Below are 16,448 nucleotides of genomic sequence, written 5' to 3'. Positions count from 1 at the left end.
AAGGTACATATTTACATTGTTGACAGTAGATTTAACAAGTAAGGGGTGTGATTACATTGGAGTGACAATGTTTTACAGTTTATTGCAGAGTCTATGGAAGAAGTGTGGTGCTCCTTTGTGGATGGAGGCTGCAGCAGTCTGCTACTGAGGGATTTACATGTTATCGATAGTGGAAAAAAGATTCATTTAGTACTCATTACTTTTTTCAAATAAAATGTGGCTTTTATCCATGTCATAGTATTTTATCTAAGCATTGTACTATTCCAAATATTTAACATGTAAAATGTAAAATAAATGAAAAGGCATGAAGTATTTTAAATAATGTGGCTAAAATGTTCATATTTGATTCTTGTGAATTCATTATTTTAAATGTTTTTGTTTTTCAGCTTTGAATTGATACTATACTCTGGGTCTCTCATTATATACACTGTCAAGTAAGACCTATCAGTACCTATTTCCCAAAACAAGACAAGCACCAATTTCACACACACAAAAACCAAAACATTGCACACCACAAATGAGATGAGAAAAAAAAAGATCTAATAAGAAAAAAAAAAATGAAATAGAATTTAGTACATATGTCTGGCTTTTGTTCCATTTTTTATATACCTGTTTGAAAAAGAGCCCTGCAGCTGTAAACAGCAACACTGTAGAGAAAATAATGTTCTTAAGTACTTACTATAGCTTGGCTTCAGGTTCACTGAGAGTATGACTAAAAAAGGTCATCCTGCATGTTTTATCAAGTTTCCATGGCTGATATTATTTTTCCAAGAGGAAAGTTAATTACTTTCTCTTTATTCTTTGGCGCCATCCTTGAAAGAGAATGTCACAGGGGAAAGCTGCAGTGTTATACAATGTTGCCAACTTAGCAGCTTCTAGTGCTGTAATTAATGCCTCTGTGCTGCTCCCTCTGAACCGTTGCCAGTTACCAGTGTTTTACTGAGCAGAGAGCTTTGTCCAATCCTAATCAGATGACCTCTGCCGCAGCAGCTCTTTCTCCAAGAAAGCATTAAGCACATTACATATTTCTTGCTGTAGTACCGCTTTTTCCCTTTGAACATCATTAACCAGCACAGTGTAATTCCTCAAAATGACAGCCCCAAAATGTGAGAAAAGGCATTAATCCTACTGCTCTCCCAAATTCTCGTAACTACACTTTGATACTGATATTCAAACTATGAGACTGACATTAAATATAAGGCCAAAGTAATTTATCGTTATTGTACATTAGACTTTTTGTAATCACTGAAGAAAGGAGTGCATGAATCTATCCCACACGGATAAACAACTGCTGCTTTATTACGTACTAACATGCGTGGTGGAATCCCTGTGCTATTGTTTTATAATAAACTTATATCAGTGCTAAAAGTAGATCGTCTGCATGTTTGCTCTTAATCTGAGTCATAACGTCCCGTGGTAATGTGATAAAAACTGGAACAGACAAGGAAATTGATTAAAAAGTTCACACTGTAGGTGTGAATCAGGACTTACATGGGTGGTATTTTCCATCCTTTGAGATCTGGCCCTGTGCAAATAACTCAGAGAAATATTTCTGAGTCAGACTTTTGCAGTCAGGCTGTGAGAAAACACAAGTCATGCCATTTTAAGGCCTTAAAGCTATTAAAATGAAGATGAATTTGCAATTTGCATTTTTTTTTCTTTTTTTTTTGGCATTCTGACTGTAAGGCCTTCAACTCGGTGGGACTTTTAATTTACGATCTGTGGCTGGAACAGTGAGTGTGAACGATGGGTGGTTAACGGCAGAATGATGGAGATCCTCTTATACGATTTGCTGGGTAATATCTCATCCTCAGGAGTACAGCAGAGAGGACATGAACTCTGTCTGCAGCGTTGTTTTGGCCTATTGAAGAGCAGCTCTCCCTTATTAAACCACCCATCACTCCAACATTAAGATGTGAAAATACATGATTTCATTAAATATATCAAAGGAGGAACAATCATGATGATAAAATCATACAAGTTTCTAGATTTCTAATAATGCTGGACCTCTAATGAAATTATCTTGGGCCCATTAGGACCACAACCACATTTTGGAAACCACAGGTACATCGCTGGAGGGCATTCTGACTGAAAACTCTACAATTAGAAAATTGAGGGGAAAAAAATACACCAAAATATTAATATATTTTGGTCTTTGTTTTTCTTCTCCATGCTAAGAAACAAGTCAACAACATTGCTATTCTTGCTCAGAGTTGACTTTTTCCAAAAGGAGCACTTCCTCATACAAGAACCAGTGTAGTTACTAAAAAAAAGCACTTTGTTACATGAAAGAGTCCTTCTGTAAAACTACTGAATTATTCTCATCCTCAATGCCAAATGTCTGAAGGCCAGTTTATCAGGATTACTGAAGCGTTTGCTGTGTTTGCGCTTCCTCTTTAGATTTTTACATTTTTGATTGTTTGTTTTTTGTAACAAAAAGAATGTTTAAAAAATGTGGTTTGATATTTCAGATGCTTATCTTGTATTTCCATGTGAAAATATGCTCCGTGTCTTTGATAAATCTATGTTATAACTCAAAGAAAAAAAAAATTCTCTTTCAACTGACATTAATTGGAGAGCACCTTGTAAAACGTTTGGTTTAATCCTGAGTCCACACTGAAGAGCAGACCCTGCAAAAATGAACTGTAGGGATGTAATATGCGCCAAAGATTCACTGCTGAGAGGACACAACAGGGTCCGGGGAACCGATCACTGAGGTAAGGCAGGCTACAAAGCTCTGCTGGAGTCATGCTGTCCAATTAAAAGCATTTCTCCAGGATAACCTGCACACCGATCAAATCATGCAGTTTTCCCACCAGCAGCAGTACAGTGCTGACTCCCGGTGCAAAATGAGAACTGCTGAGACTTTTGCTGACATCTGTGCAAATTTAGGACATGCTAAACAGTTTTGAAATGCATGTATTCAACAGAATGTGGTAATTAGATTTTCATCCATCCATCCATCCATTTTCCACTGCTTATCCGGGACTGGGTTGCAGGGACAGCAGTCTCAGCAGGGATGCCCAGACTTCCCTGTCCCCAGACACTTCCTCCAGCTCTTCCGGGAAGATCCCAAGGCGTTCCCAGGCCAGCAGAGAGACATAGTCTCTCCAGCGTGTCCTGGGTCTTCCCCGGGGTCTCCTCCCGGTGGGACATGCCCGGAACACCTCCCTAGGGAGGCGTCCAGGAGGCATCCTAAAGAGGTGCCCGAGCCACCTCAGTTGGCCCCTCTCGATGCGGAGGAGTAGCAGCTCTACTCCGAGCTCCTCCCTGGTGACTGAGCTTCTCACCCTATCTCTAAGGGAGCGCCCAGCCACCCTACGGAGGAAGCTCATTTCAGCCACTTGTATCCGGGATCTTGTCCTTTCGGTCATGACCCAAAGCTCATAACCATAAGTGAGGATGGGAATGTAGATTGACCAGTAAATCGAGAGCTTCACCTTTCGGCTCAGCTCCTCCTTCACCATGACGGACTGACACAATTGCATCACTGCAGCCGCTGCACCAATCGGCCTGTCAATCCCACGCTCTGTTCGTCCCCGACTCATGACCAAGACCCCAAGATACTGAAACTCCTCCACTTGAGCCAGAGTCTCTCCACCGACCTGGAGGGGGCAAGCCACCTTCTTCTGGTCGAGGACCATGGCCTCGGATTTGGAGGTGCTGATCCTCATCCCTGTCGCTTCACACTCGGCTGTGAACTCGGCCCCAGTACATGCTGCAGGTCCAGGTTCGATGAAGCCAACAGGACAACATCACCTGCAAAAAGCAGAGATGAAATCCTGTCGTCCCCAAACTTGACCCCCTCCAGCCCCTGGCTGCACCTAGAAATTCTGTCCATCAAGATTATGAACAGAACTGATGACAAAGGGCAGCCCTGCCAGAGTCCAACATGCACCGGGAACAGGTACGACCTACTGCCGGCAATGCGGACCAGACTCCTACTCCGGTCATACAGAGACCGGACGGCCCTTAACAAGGGGCCCTGGACTCCGTATTCCCGGAGCACCCCCCACAAGACACCATGAGGGACGCGGTTGAACGCCTTCTCCAAGTCCACAAAACACATGTGAACTGCCACAAGCCCTCGAGCACCCTATGGAAGTTATAGAGCTGGTCCACTGTTCCACGACCAGGACGAAAACCACATTGTTCATCCTGGATCCAAGGTTCTACTATCGGTCGAATCCTCCTCTCCAGTACACTGGAGTAGACTTTCCCAGGGAAGTTGAGGAGTCTGAGCCCCTTATAGTTGGAGCACACCCTCCGGCTCTCCTTTTTTAAAAAGGGGGACCACCACCCCGGTCTGCCAATCCAGAGTTACCATCCCCAACCGCCACGCGATGTTGCAGAGACGTGTCAACCAAGACAGTCCCTGCACATCCAGAGACTTAAGTTACTCAGGGTGAATCTCGTCCACCCCCAGTGCCTTGCCACCGAGGAGCTTACCAACCACCTCGTTAATTAGATTTAACAATGATAAAATCTGCACACAGTACAATAAAACTGATTGTATCCTAGTGTCAGGGTGAACATGTGTACAATCAACACCCAAACATCATGCCTGATTTCTTTGCTTCAGACCTGCCAGTTTTAAAAACAAAACAAAAACATATGGGCTGTGAACACAACATCCTTGCAGTCTCAGTTATTCTCTTGTCGCAGTTTTTATTGTCTCCTTTATGTCTCCCTTGCCGTGAATTTCTGTGATGCAGACAACTGTAAACCACTGCCTTCATTTAACAGGGGTGAAGCAGGCACTGAAGGGCTTAAATGCCTTACAGGAAAAAAAAATCTCTATCATAGCTTGAAATATTCCCATTGGTGTCCATTCAAAAGGTTAAAAGGTTATTTCATTGGTTGTAGTGTCCCTAAAAACTGTGGCAGTGAGTCTCATAAGTGATTTACTGAATCTCAGGATTTGTTCCTATCGTCTGTTCTCATACATATTTAAACTGCAGAGTGATGATACCGATGCATCAATTTTACAGATCAGTGAGAATCGTGCTCCTTGCCCAGATTTTGCATGCTGTGCATGAATGTACATGTGCAAAAGCTTCAATCACCAAGATTTACACACAGCAGGTTTGATTCAGAAATTGGTATCTACTGTACATTCTTCTTCTTTATTTATTGTAAAATGCCCGTGTGGAGGTAAATATAACACTTGCATATTTGATGACCGACTCTTCCCCCATTTTCCATTTCCTACAGTGTGATCATCTGGTTGTTTTGTACCCATGCATCCTGTCACATTGAAGCCATGCCAACATTGAGAGTAGCTGTTTCTGGGCATGTGTCACCGGCTTAAATGTGGACATCGCTCAGTTAAGCATGCACAAACTCATTGTTATGCACGGTCTGAAGCTACGTGAGATGATGATTTGCAAAACTTCTGTTGGTGTTGCACCTGGAAGTCGACCGAGGCCAGTTGCAGAAGTTGCCTCATGTACATTATAGACACATAAACTCCATATCTTAGCAGAAACTGTCTGTTCTTGTTTGTTGCAGCGTCTTATTTTTTGTAGGAAGGATCCACTAGGGGGAGCTGCCTCAGCATCCCAACTCACCCAATCTCATGTGAGTGTCTTGGTCCCATTTGACAGCCCAGAAGCATCAACTGCAGCTTCCAGAGGCGACGTTGACATTCATTGAATGTAATACCAGGCCCAGTGCCACACTTGCCCAAAGCTGACAGCACATAAAAACAATAAAGAGCCAAAGAAACGGAGTGTTTATTATAGCTAGTGAACCTGCCAGTTGCCTCTGCTACCCAGCTGTCTGAGTTACTGTTCATTTTTAGCAGCTCTTATTTGTTCTTGGACATGAAGTGATTAAAAAAATAATTATAAAAAACACTCAAGAAAGCATTTTCATTGGAATTTATTAAAATCCATTGAAGTTCAGTGAAGAACTGGAAGATAAAGTGTCATAGATGTCCAGAGATCCCTATCTTCCATTCTGCGCCAGCCTAACAGTCCTCTTTGAATAATATTTTGGAGGAGGAATGATTTTATAATTAATCATGACTGTTTCTTCTAAATCATCTTTTTAAATCAAAGATGGATCTCATTTTTCATAAATTACCATGATCTGGTTACCAAAAACTGCCCACTATACTCATGTTTTGCCTGATACAGAGACTTTTATTCCCCAGGCTAAATAGTTTAATTGCTCGTGACTAATTAATTACAGACAAAAAAACATGTTATCATGTAATGTGGACTACTAGTCTTGGTTTATAGACAGCACAATTTCTGCCCAGATGGATACGACAATAGCGAAGCAGTAAAACACAAGAAGCGAATTATGTTTATTCTGTGATAGCTCAGTAAAATCGAAGGACACCTGTGGCTAAAGTGCAGACAAAGTAGCCACACTTCATTCTGGAGAGATCATTTATTAAACATGATTGAGTGAGCAGCCAGCGGGTAAACAGATGAAAGAGAAGAGGCACAAAACTGTGGACTAGAGATGAGACTGACATGGAAGGTGAAAAACTATTGAAATGACCAGTTTCACATTTTTCCTCTTCGGAAAGCATAAAAAATTAACAGCATCTGATCAATATAATACATTCATGATTACAGCAGCTGCAGCCTCACAGCACAGACACCAGCAACATAATGCTGGAAAGCACAATCAAATTAAAATGCAAATTTCAATTTTTTTCCAAATATATATCATACCATTAAAATGCATTACATCTCCAAACAAAATTAAAGTGAGTTTCTACCTAATAAAGGTTCAATACTATGTTGACACTTTTCATAAGTCTTTCTTTTGCAACAAAGTTACGACCACATCAAATGCATGTTTGTATTGCAATATATGGCAACAATAGATTTTATTACTTCTACTACTGAAAGGACTTATCTGCAACACCCATTGAAAGTGTTTTTTTAGGATAAAGTATACAATGAATGAAATACTCTTGTATGTATTTTACAAGAGTTCATAAATTTGACACAAAAAGTAAAGTGATCCATATTTTGAGCTGCATATTGTAACATTAACACTGCTTCTCAGCAGAGACTTTTCCAGCGCTGGAAGTGAAATGCTGGTTGAGGATGGGAATGCCAGCGCACAGCCAGGATAAAAAGCAAGGTGGTGCAGTGGTTCACACTGTCACCTCACAGTGAGAATATCCTGTTCGATTTCCGCCTGTCTGTGTGGAGTTTGCATGTTCATCCATCAACATTTTAGATGGATTGTTGTCTCTGAACAGCTAGAGAATGAAAGAGTGCCTGGGTGATTGTCTGTCGTTGTTTGTAATGTGATGGACTGGCGGCGTCTCCGGAGCGCGCCCGGCCCCTTTCATCCAGCTGAGATTGATTACCAGTTAATACTTTGATTGATGTGTTAATATACAGCAGCAGAGGCATTTAAATGTTTACTCTGTTAGTATTTAAGAGTCCTGTTATTTTCTGCTCAGTTTTTCATCTCCCAAATGGGCAGGCCAGAATCTATCAAATACCAACTGGAAACACTGAATGTAGCAGTGAAATTGTTTCCTCCCTGAGAAACAAAAGTCATTATAAGGCATTCCCCGCACGTTGGTGTTCACACTGAGATACTCATTTCCCCAAGGACGCAATTGTTTTTTTTTTTTTCTTTTTTATTTCCTTCCTTTTGTTTTATAAGTCAGTATGTTATAACCGTCTTTATAATTGCTGTGGGAAAGAGAGAAGGAGATTTCTCAGGTATTGACCTGCGCTCTGACACATGAGAAAAAGGAACATTGAACCAAAAGGTGGGTGATGATAAATGTGCTCTGGTAATTGTTTCAGGCTCCTGTGTGTTTTTGCCCTGGGAACAGTGGTATTGCACTTACAGGAGGTCCTCACAAGGTCCCTCGCCGTTCAGCGGTTTTGCATCTCGGGATAGAAACGTACACCTGGATGAACTTGAGCGAGGGGAACAGGAGGCTGCGCTGGTCCAAGTATTCTTATCTCTCAAGCAGTTGGATTTCCATCGCTCTCAGCGGTCACAGCCACTGGCACCTCCAGATGGTATGAATAAAACAGCAGATTCATCCCAGCCCTATCTATGAAGCTCATTAGTGCTTACTTGTTGTGATTTGGCATGAAAATGCTGAGAAGAAATACCACCATATAGTATTGATTTTGTGTTTAAGCAATATCAATATCTTTGGGACTGTATCAAGAAGCAGATTTTTCATGGTTGTTTTTTTGTGTGTTTTTAAATTAATTACAGAGACTTTACCTACTGAAATAAGAAAATACATATTTTCTCATTAAATGTTCAGGTTTCACCGTGAAGGGAGGATTAGATCTGCATTAAAATTTCAAGTATTTTCATGATATGGTTGGAAACATTTTCCAGGCAGTAGACATTATCTCCATCCTCTGCGATGCACATCTGCAACCCCGGTCACACCGCACAACTGTTTAGTCTACATTTCATCCATCTGCCTTCTCCAACATCTTTATGCAGAAGAGGGCCACAGGCAGCTGGAATATATCGAAGCTAACACTTGGCAAAAGACAGGGTGAGCCCTGGAGAAGCTGCCAGTCCATCACAGGAATAACACACAAAAACAGGCCATCACTCACACTTTTATTCACACCCGCAGCAAATTTGGACTTGCCAAAATAATCAAACATGCAGGTTTTGGGGTAGTGCAGGAAACGGAGTACAGGCGGGAAACGCACAGACGCAGGAAGAACATGAAGACTCTCCCAATAAAACCCCTGCTCTGAGGCAACTATGTTGACTAATTAATCACTCTTTCACTCTTTTCTCTTGCAATCTATTAGACACATTACATATGTAAATACATTTGTTGAAACAGAAAAAACGGTCTAAAATATCATATATTTATGAAGATATTTTAAAGTTGCCAATAATGGTTGTTTTTGAGACACTTAGGTCAGTGTGGGTTCGTGTTGAATTGTGTTCTTGTATACATGATTCTTCCAGTATGCATGAATGTTTATGTAATGCAATTTAAGTTGAACGCTACTTAACTTCTCACTAAATTCTGTCATTGCTATCTCTGTGAACACGCTTTTTAAATGGCAGTGTCTGAGTCTCTAAATCGTCTCCCTGAGTTTGACTGGCGATGGAGCAATATGGAAGATGGATTGATGTCTGAGTCTGCAATTCTAACAACAGACTGAATCTATGCTGAGCAAGTTTTTTTGTAGTTGCTGCAGTTTGAAAGCAACAAGGCTTTCAAAATCTAAGAGCATGTGTGTGTGTGTCATATTTCATTCTTTTGAGAGTGTAAAATAGAAAGAAGCAGGTATTTTAATTCGGTCGGTTTTTGCAAAAGATTCTGGATGTAAGAAGCAGCATTGCATAATCTCTGGTGAGCTGAGAACTGTCACTCACCTCTGTAACACTCAAGTCAAGCGATAATTAGTCTCTCCAACTGCATGTATATGCATCTAATTAGGCACACTTTTGTGTTTTGGAATACAAAAAATGTGTTTGCCACAACAGCTCTGATTCCGACAGCTTGATTGAATGTCACGCTGGCCCATTAAAATGTCCCTGGTTTGTCCTTATTGTTGGCACTATTATCACTTTGCAACCTTGGCGTGAATTTGTGAGAGCTGAGATGAGAGAGCAGCTGCAGATCTGGCCTCACAATGCACTGCAGGGCAACTCAGCTCTCTCTTTTGGTAGGAGGGGTTATCTGCGCGTCCCCAAATCACCACGACGGCGGTAATAAAATGCCGCTTTGTGTTGCAGGATGAAAGCAATCTTGCTGGTAAGTGTGATTCCCCCCTCCTAGGAGCTCCCGGAGGCGGGGCTGAGACGGTGAAGCCATTAGAGAAGAAAGAAACAGTAATCTGATCATGTCCAAAAGGGGCACATGCTGCATCAGTCAGCTCTGCCATAATCTCAACCTTCTGCTTCTCAGCTGTCCGAAATTTCACATTTGCTCTGAGTTTCAATGAGCTGACATGTCTGTGGTTTTGGCGTCACACTGGTACCTGTGCGTCACGATAATCTCTGGACTCCTCGCGCCGCTCAGGTCTGGCTAAGTGCCGGCCTATAAAATGAATTACTGGCTGGATGATTGCCAAGAAAGACAAATATATGAGTAATGATTAAAAATAGTGTCCTTTTTATGTTTAAAATTGTTCCCATTATTACTCGAAAGTCCCACTGAGTGCCTGACAGTATCATTTAAGTATAGATTTGATCAGAGAGAAACTTAAAGTAATGACTGAAAATCCTTTCACAGCTCCTTGCTTCTTCCAGGTCAGTTTTCAATTTCACATACTGATGAAAAAAATGAAGAAAAGCAGTCTATCTGTGAAAAATAAAATGTCACACAAAAATGGGGATAATTTTCTAACCTCTTCAGATACATTTTAAAGCTTTTCTGCTTTTTAAGTAAGTGCTTTACAAAATTCAAATTTAAGTGTTTTTTAGATGGACGTCTTGGGTCCATTTTAGAAATTATACTTTGGTCTACATTTTTAAGTCCGTGCATAACAGTTGTAACCAGAGGCTCATGGGTTAGGATCTGCTGTCCAGCTATCGTGGCAGTGATATTTTGGGAATGCCTGTGGGCAACGTCATCACATCTGGTACAAACATCCAAGTAGACTCAAGATGAACTGACTGCAATGCGAAGGTCGCAAAGTAAAGGTCACGGTGTCTTCTTAAAGCATTCCGAACCGAGGAATTTTAAGGCCACTGGTGACAAAGACTATTACAATGACAGAGCGATGACGCGCGCTGTACAGAAGGTCAGAGGTCAGCTGACTTGGTGATCAACTGTGTCGTGACAGCATGATATATGTGCACCGTCAGGAACAGAGAGGAACATTATAGCGTGTTGCATCACCATGATGCTGGTGTTTATTCTCCTGGCTTCACCGATACGTAACTGTGGGGGAAACATTTATTTTGATGTGTGCGGGCAGGAGATATTCATAGATGGCTGGGCCATGACCTCTAGGAGCGAAACACATCCCACTGTCTGAATGAGATGTTTCACAATCGTTTCTAAAAACAGCACACTGTGAGGCTGCAGTGGAATTCTCACAATCTGCTGACTAAAGCGCTTGCAAGAAAGCAGTGTCCTTTATCAAATCAAATCTAATATACTGCAACAGGCTTTTTCCTCTTCCCCGTCTGCAGTTGCACAACAACGTAGCGCTCTATGTAATTCCCCCAGCACTCCAACACTTCTGCTGAACATCCAGTTTGTTGTGGGAGTCCCTCTGAGGTTCCTGCATTTGAGTTATTTCCCAAGATAAGAAAACATTTGTAAAAAGATTAACAGAAAACAGTGGAGCAAAACCATTTCGAGCTCGATCAGTGCTTCGCATATGTGTTGATTTTGCAGGTGCAGCAAGATTAGACGCTTGATGTTGTTCAGCAGTGTGTGTGTGTGTGTGTGTGTGTGTGTGGGGGGGGGGGGGGGGGGGTGCATGTGCGTGCCTGTGCGCCTGCACGTGTGCAGGCATCTCTGTGTGTGTTCCACTTACCTCCACACGTCGAGATGATATAAGTTGAGGGAAAACCAGAGACAGAGCCTATAGAGAGCGGGGAATCTATAGGAAACTGCCACAATGATAAATGAATCATGGGAAGAGTCAGATCTCTCTGATATTGCAGTTCAAAGCCTGAACATGCCTGTAACGACGCAGTTTTAGAGGAAACCTACTGACTCGACATAAAAAGCTAGATAAATTATTCCAAGATTAGAAGATTTTTCGAGCCCGATTACATTAGTAGCCGACTTGGGTACCGCTGTCCATAAGTCACCTCCTCAGAGAATGCTGACAGCTGACGTTTTTAGATAAACAAACACACTGAAATATTGGAAAGGAACTCTCCTTCAGCGAATTCATTCAGTCATGAATTTACTGGAAAACTAGCTTGCTTTGACATTTGCTGCTTCAAGGGATTTGCAGCAATTGGGGAAACACAATTCAAGGGAGGTGAAGCCGTACAATCAGTTTCCTCCCAGAAATTAACAAACTCTTTTTAAATCACAATCTTTCTGCTGGTTCTGCTTCTGTTTTCCATTGTCCTTGAAGCATTAGAATCATTTTCTTAAAAAAATGTCATAGCTCAGCTCATGGTTTGCATCATGATTTTGTTTTTTACGCACATGTGCTGAATATAAATAAGCAACAGTGAAACAACGCCACACTGCAGCTGATAGTGGTGACTAACGTCAGCATGTTTTTGAGTGATAAGCATCCAAAAGCGGGCTTATCCCCTTTGAAGCACACTTTGTGCACATTATCTTTCTGCGGTAAAGTGATGCTTGATAGAGGAGATTACGTCAGTGAAAGAACAAGCAATATGTTTGAAGAAATACCCCAGAGAAGCTTCAAAGTCTTCTTTGCTTCTCTGGTGCCAAATGCTTGTAGGAAAGTTATGATATGTCTGTCTGTAATTTTATTCTCCGGGCTGCCCTTGAGATTTTCTCAGCTTTTTGGGAGGGTGATTGAAAGTGAAAGGTATGATAACAGCGGAGGACTGCGGCGAACAGCCTGATACTTTCATAGTGGGCCGCCTCCAGTTTTTTGACTGGACCGATGTCATGAGCGCCTCACCAAGCGGAGTACGCTCTGTGAGACGCTGTTGAAGAGCTTCGTTTTAGAGGACGCGGAAAGCTTGTTTCATTCTGCAGAGCGAACATGATGCATAAACATGAAGTTAATAAGGCCGAAGAACGAGACACAAAATATATGGATCCAATTATATGAGGAGTCGAGGAAGGAGAAGGGCGAGACCGGCTTTTGGAGTATTGTTTCCAATCATAGCTGAAAAGTGAAAATGTATTAAATGAAGGCAGGTCTTGGCTGCAATTTTCACTTGCAATTTTAATTCTTCTGCATCGCAGCCAAAGCAGCGGTACACGTGAAAAGACTTGTGGGCCTGAATAAAAATCAATTCTGTGGAAAATCATATACTGTTGGGCAGTGTTCTCTGAAAGGCACTGCTGATAGCCCAAGCCACCAATAAGACCTGTCATTACCAGAATAAAATGTAGGTTCCACAATATGAATCTTCAAGGATATTCCAAGACAAGTATTGCTGCGAGACCACAGATCTAATTGGATTCTTGATGGTATATCCGTCTCAGCGGGAGGAACGGGGAAATGGTTTTCATTTACAGCAAATGCATCCAAGTACAAACCCAGCAAAGAACTGAATTAAGTTTGCAGGACAGAATTACAAAATTACCTGCACTTTGTCAGCTCCTGTGTCGGTGATTACTGCAGGAGTTCATTTGAAAGGAACATTCCTGGTCTGCAGTAACACATGCACACAGGGAAAAAAACACATGACAGTATAAACTGCACTGTATGCACGGTTTTAAATGTAGAAAATCCAGTGTGCTCAGAACTGTAAAAAGTACTGAATGCATCCTACTCTGCCTTTTTAATGTGTTTTAATGCAAAATTGATTATTTATTGCTTAATTGAATATTTTATTTATGTATGGGAAGCAAAAGTCAAAGTGTCTACCAACAACCAGGAATACCAGTTTGCTCATTTCCTTTGTTTTCTTGCTGTTTGGCTGAGGAATATTCATGCTTGGTGGTGAACATGTATCTTGAAAATACAATGAGACAAATAACTCGTTTGTAGCACATATCTACACATGAATATATTATATTTGTGCTTCACTTTTGAAGTTGACAGAATTCATTGTCCTCTAGATTTCTTTTAATTAAGTTTAGAAAATGACACAAATATGAAAACAAACTCCACTGACTTTCAGCAAGGTCCTGCAGGTTTGACAGTGTTGCATCAACCCCAGTAAAACCCAGAGAGAGTGAAGATTCTGAAGGTTCTCTGTAAAACCCTAATGGACTCTGTGGAGCAAATTGGACAAATAGCATCGCAGAACATGTCTTCTAATATTCCCACGTCAAATTACATGTTAGAGCCCAGAACACAGTATTCCCATTAAATGGTCTGTGTGGAGGTGGGTTTTGTTTCAAGTGAATTTAAAGCCAAACGCTTGACTGAAATGAGCCATAGTGACAGAATTTGGAACAAAAAAAAGAAAAAGAAAAAGAAAAACAGATGACAGCAGAGCCTAAAATAAACAGCCACAGATATCTGATTGCTAAATCTGTGGGCATATATGTGGGGTGTTAGCATTTAACTAAACAAATACAAACCGTACAGACTTCAAAAAGATTAGAAAACAAATTAATTTATTGTTTGGTGGGGTTTAGGAATGACAAATTGATTGATCCCACCACATGTTCTCTATCATTTGGCATAAGGCTTGCCCAGCAGTGTGAGAGGAAATCCCTCACTCACTTCCCTCCCCGCTTCATCTCTCACTGTGAGTGAACGTGCATCCTCTCTTGTCTCCTCATCTTTATTCACAGCAGGAGCCCACATTGCTGCACTCTGGAATATTGTCTCTCCTCTGTTTTCCCTGCATGCCCTCTGTGACGGGCCAGTTAAGATATATGCCAAACTACAGATTTAGCGTTTCACACACACACACACACAAACATGCGGTGGGATTTTCACGGTGGAGTGAAATGGCTGTGGCTCAGAATCATTGCTGGTGCTTCAACTGCTTTTAGGGAAAAAAAATGAGTCATGCCTTGTTTTCAAAATTAAAAGCTGAATTCATGAGCAATAACGCCTGGCTCAGCTTAATCTAATACTCTGAGAAGTTACCCTGCAGCAGCCTCACTCGGTCTGACCAGCAGCTTAAGATGACTAATGTTTCTGAACAACAGACACTACTGAGTCAGTTTAATAACTTTATGACTCCTCCTGCTGTGTGCAACTGTTACACTAGGCTTTCATTTTCTCTTCAACACATTTTTTTTATGTCAGCGTCACTAGAGGCACACAAGCACAGCTGAAGCCTGCAAAGTCACTCTAATATTAAAACCGAGCACTGAACTTATATACATGTATGCATACATATTAAAATCTTCTTAACTTTAAGCTGATTCCTCGTCATCCTAACTTCACTGCTGGATGGCTAATTGTAAGATTACTGTGGTGACACATCTTTTAAATCCAGCTGGAGCCAATCCAGGCTGATAATGGGTAAAGGCAGCACACCCTTGAGGGGCTGTACGTCATCTGAAGGGGAAACCCCTGTGACACCAGCTCCCTATACAATATGTGCTTTTGTTCAATCTTCATTTAACCAAATTTCCATGAGATATTTTTGAGGTGGGAGTTTTCCAGAGTCCCTTCAGATATATAAATTCTCAAAAAGCTGATACACTTTATGCACATCGCATCATACACCACCATGTTGCATGTATGTGCAGATGGAGAGACATTTCTCGTGCCCATGGGCATAGTTCTCATATTTATATTGCCTCTGTTCTATAAATACTTAATAGAATGATCCGACAATGTGATACGTATAAGATAAGGACAATGTAAATGATTTAAACATTTAATAAGCGCTTTATTGTTCAATTTTGAAGATGTCTGCTTACTAACATAAATGTCAAACGATGGCAGAGATGTTACTACGCGATCAATCAATTCTTAACTCTGTGCTTCAATTCGGTGAGTTATAAATACTGCAGTAGGGTTTAAAATAAGAAGGCATCATTTCAACGCTTTTAAATGTTAAACTGTTGAAGTCAATATAAAGAGCCATTTGCGGAATGCTTCTCATTGTTATTATCATAGTGGCCTGAGAGGAAGTGAAGTCAGGATTAGTTTTTGTTTCAGCTGTGTCTGAGTCTTCCCGCCGCAATGACAGCTGGATAATCTAAATAGTCAATAGATATGAATGAGTGCCACTGCCGTTTGTCTTTGGGGTAGTAATGATTTCTCTGTCTTCCGCTCCAGTGCATGCTGGGATAGGGTGCAGCTCCCCGAGAGCCTGAGATTAAATTAGAAAAATGGAGAATATAAAACCTTGGAAAGGAGAAGCCACTTGTTTTTTTTTCCTCATAATATTCACTTAAAAGTATTTTCCTCTTGATGCCAGTCATCACTGTCACGAGACGCTTACTGTCTTTGTTTTGCTTTGCTTGTATTTTTCCGTGAGCATTGTGCATAGTATAAGCAGATTTCACAGCAAAGAGCAGAAGATATAATTAAGTAAATGGATGGGACGGCTGTCAGTGCTGCAGACACAACTTTTAATTGACGTCCTCTCCCATTACATCACTGTGCAGGTCTTGCTTACATTTTGGGGCAAAGATTAGATTTGACAAGGACAAGGACTGTGGGGGGCGGAGATAACTGCGCTGAGGACGCCCTTGTTCTGCAGTCTGCCTTGATATTTGCAAGCTAATTAACTAGATTACAAAGAATAATCAATACAGCCACCTAACAGAATCCCATCACTGATTTCTCGTTAGAAAAATTACGTCATCCTTTCAAAACATTGTTGGTTTCAAGCACATTTGGTGCTCTGTCTCTCAAAAGATGGATTTTCCACTTCCAGCTCATTCTTCTTAATGTTTTTCGTACTTATAAACATAGCATACGATC

The sequence above is a fragment of the Salarias fasciatus genome, chromosome 13 (genome assembly GCF_902148845.1).
Source record: "Salarias fasciatus chromosome 13, fSalaFa1.1, whole genome shotgun sequence".
Lineage (NCBI taxonomy): Eukaryota > Metazoa > Chordata > Actinopteri > Blenniiformes > Blenniidae > Salarias > Salarias fasciatus.
The sequence above is the reverse complement of the archived record's forward strand: the minus strand, read 5'-3'. Positions refer to the sequence as shown.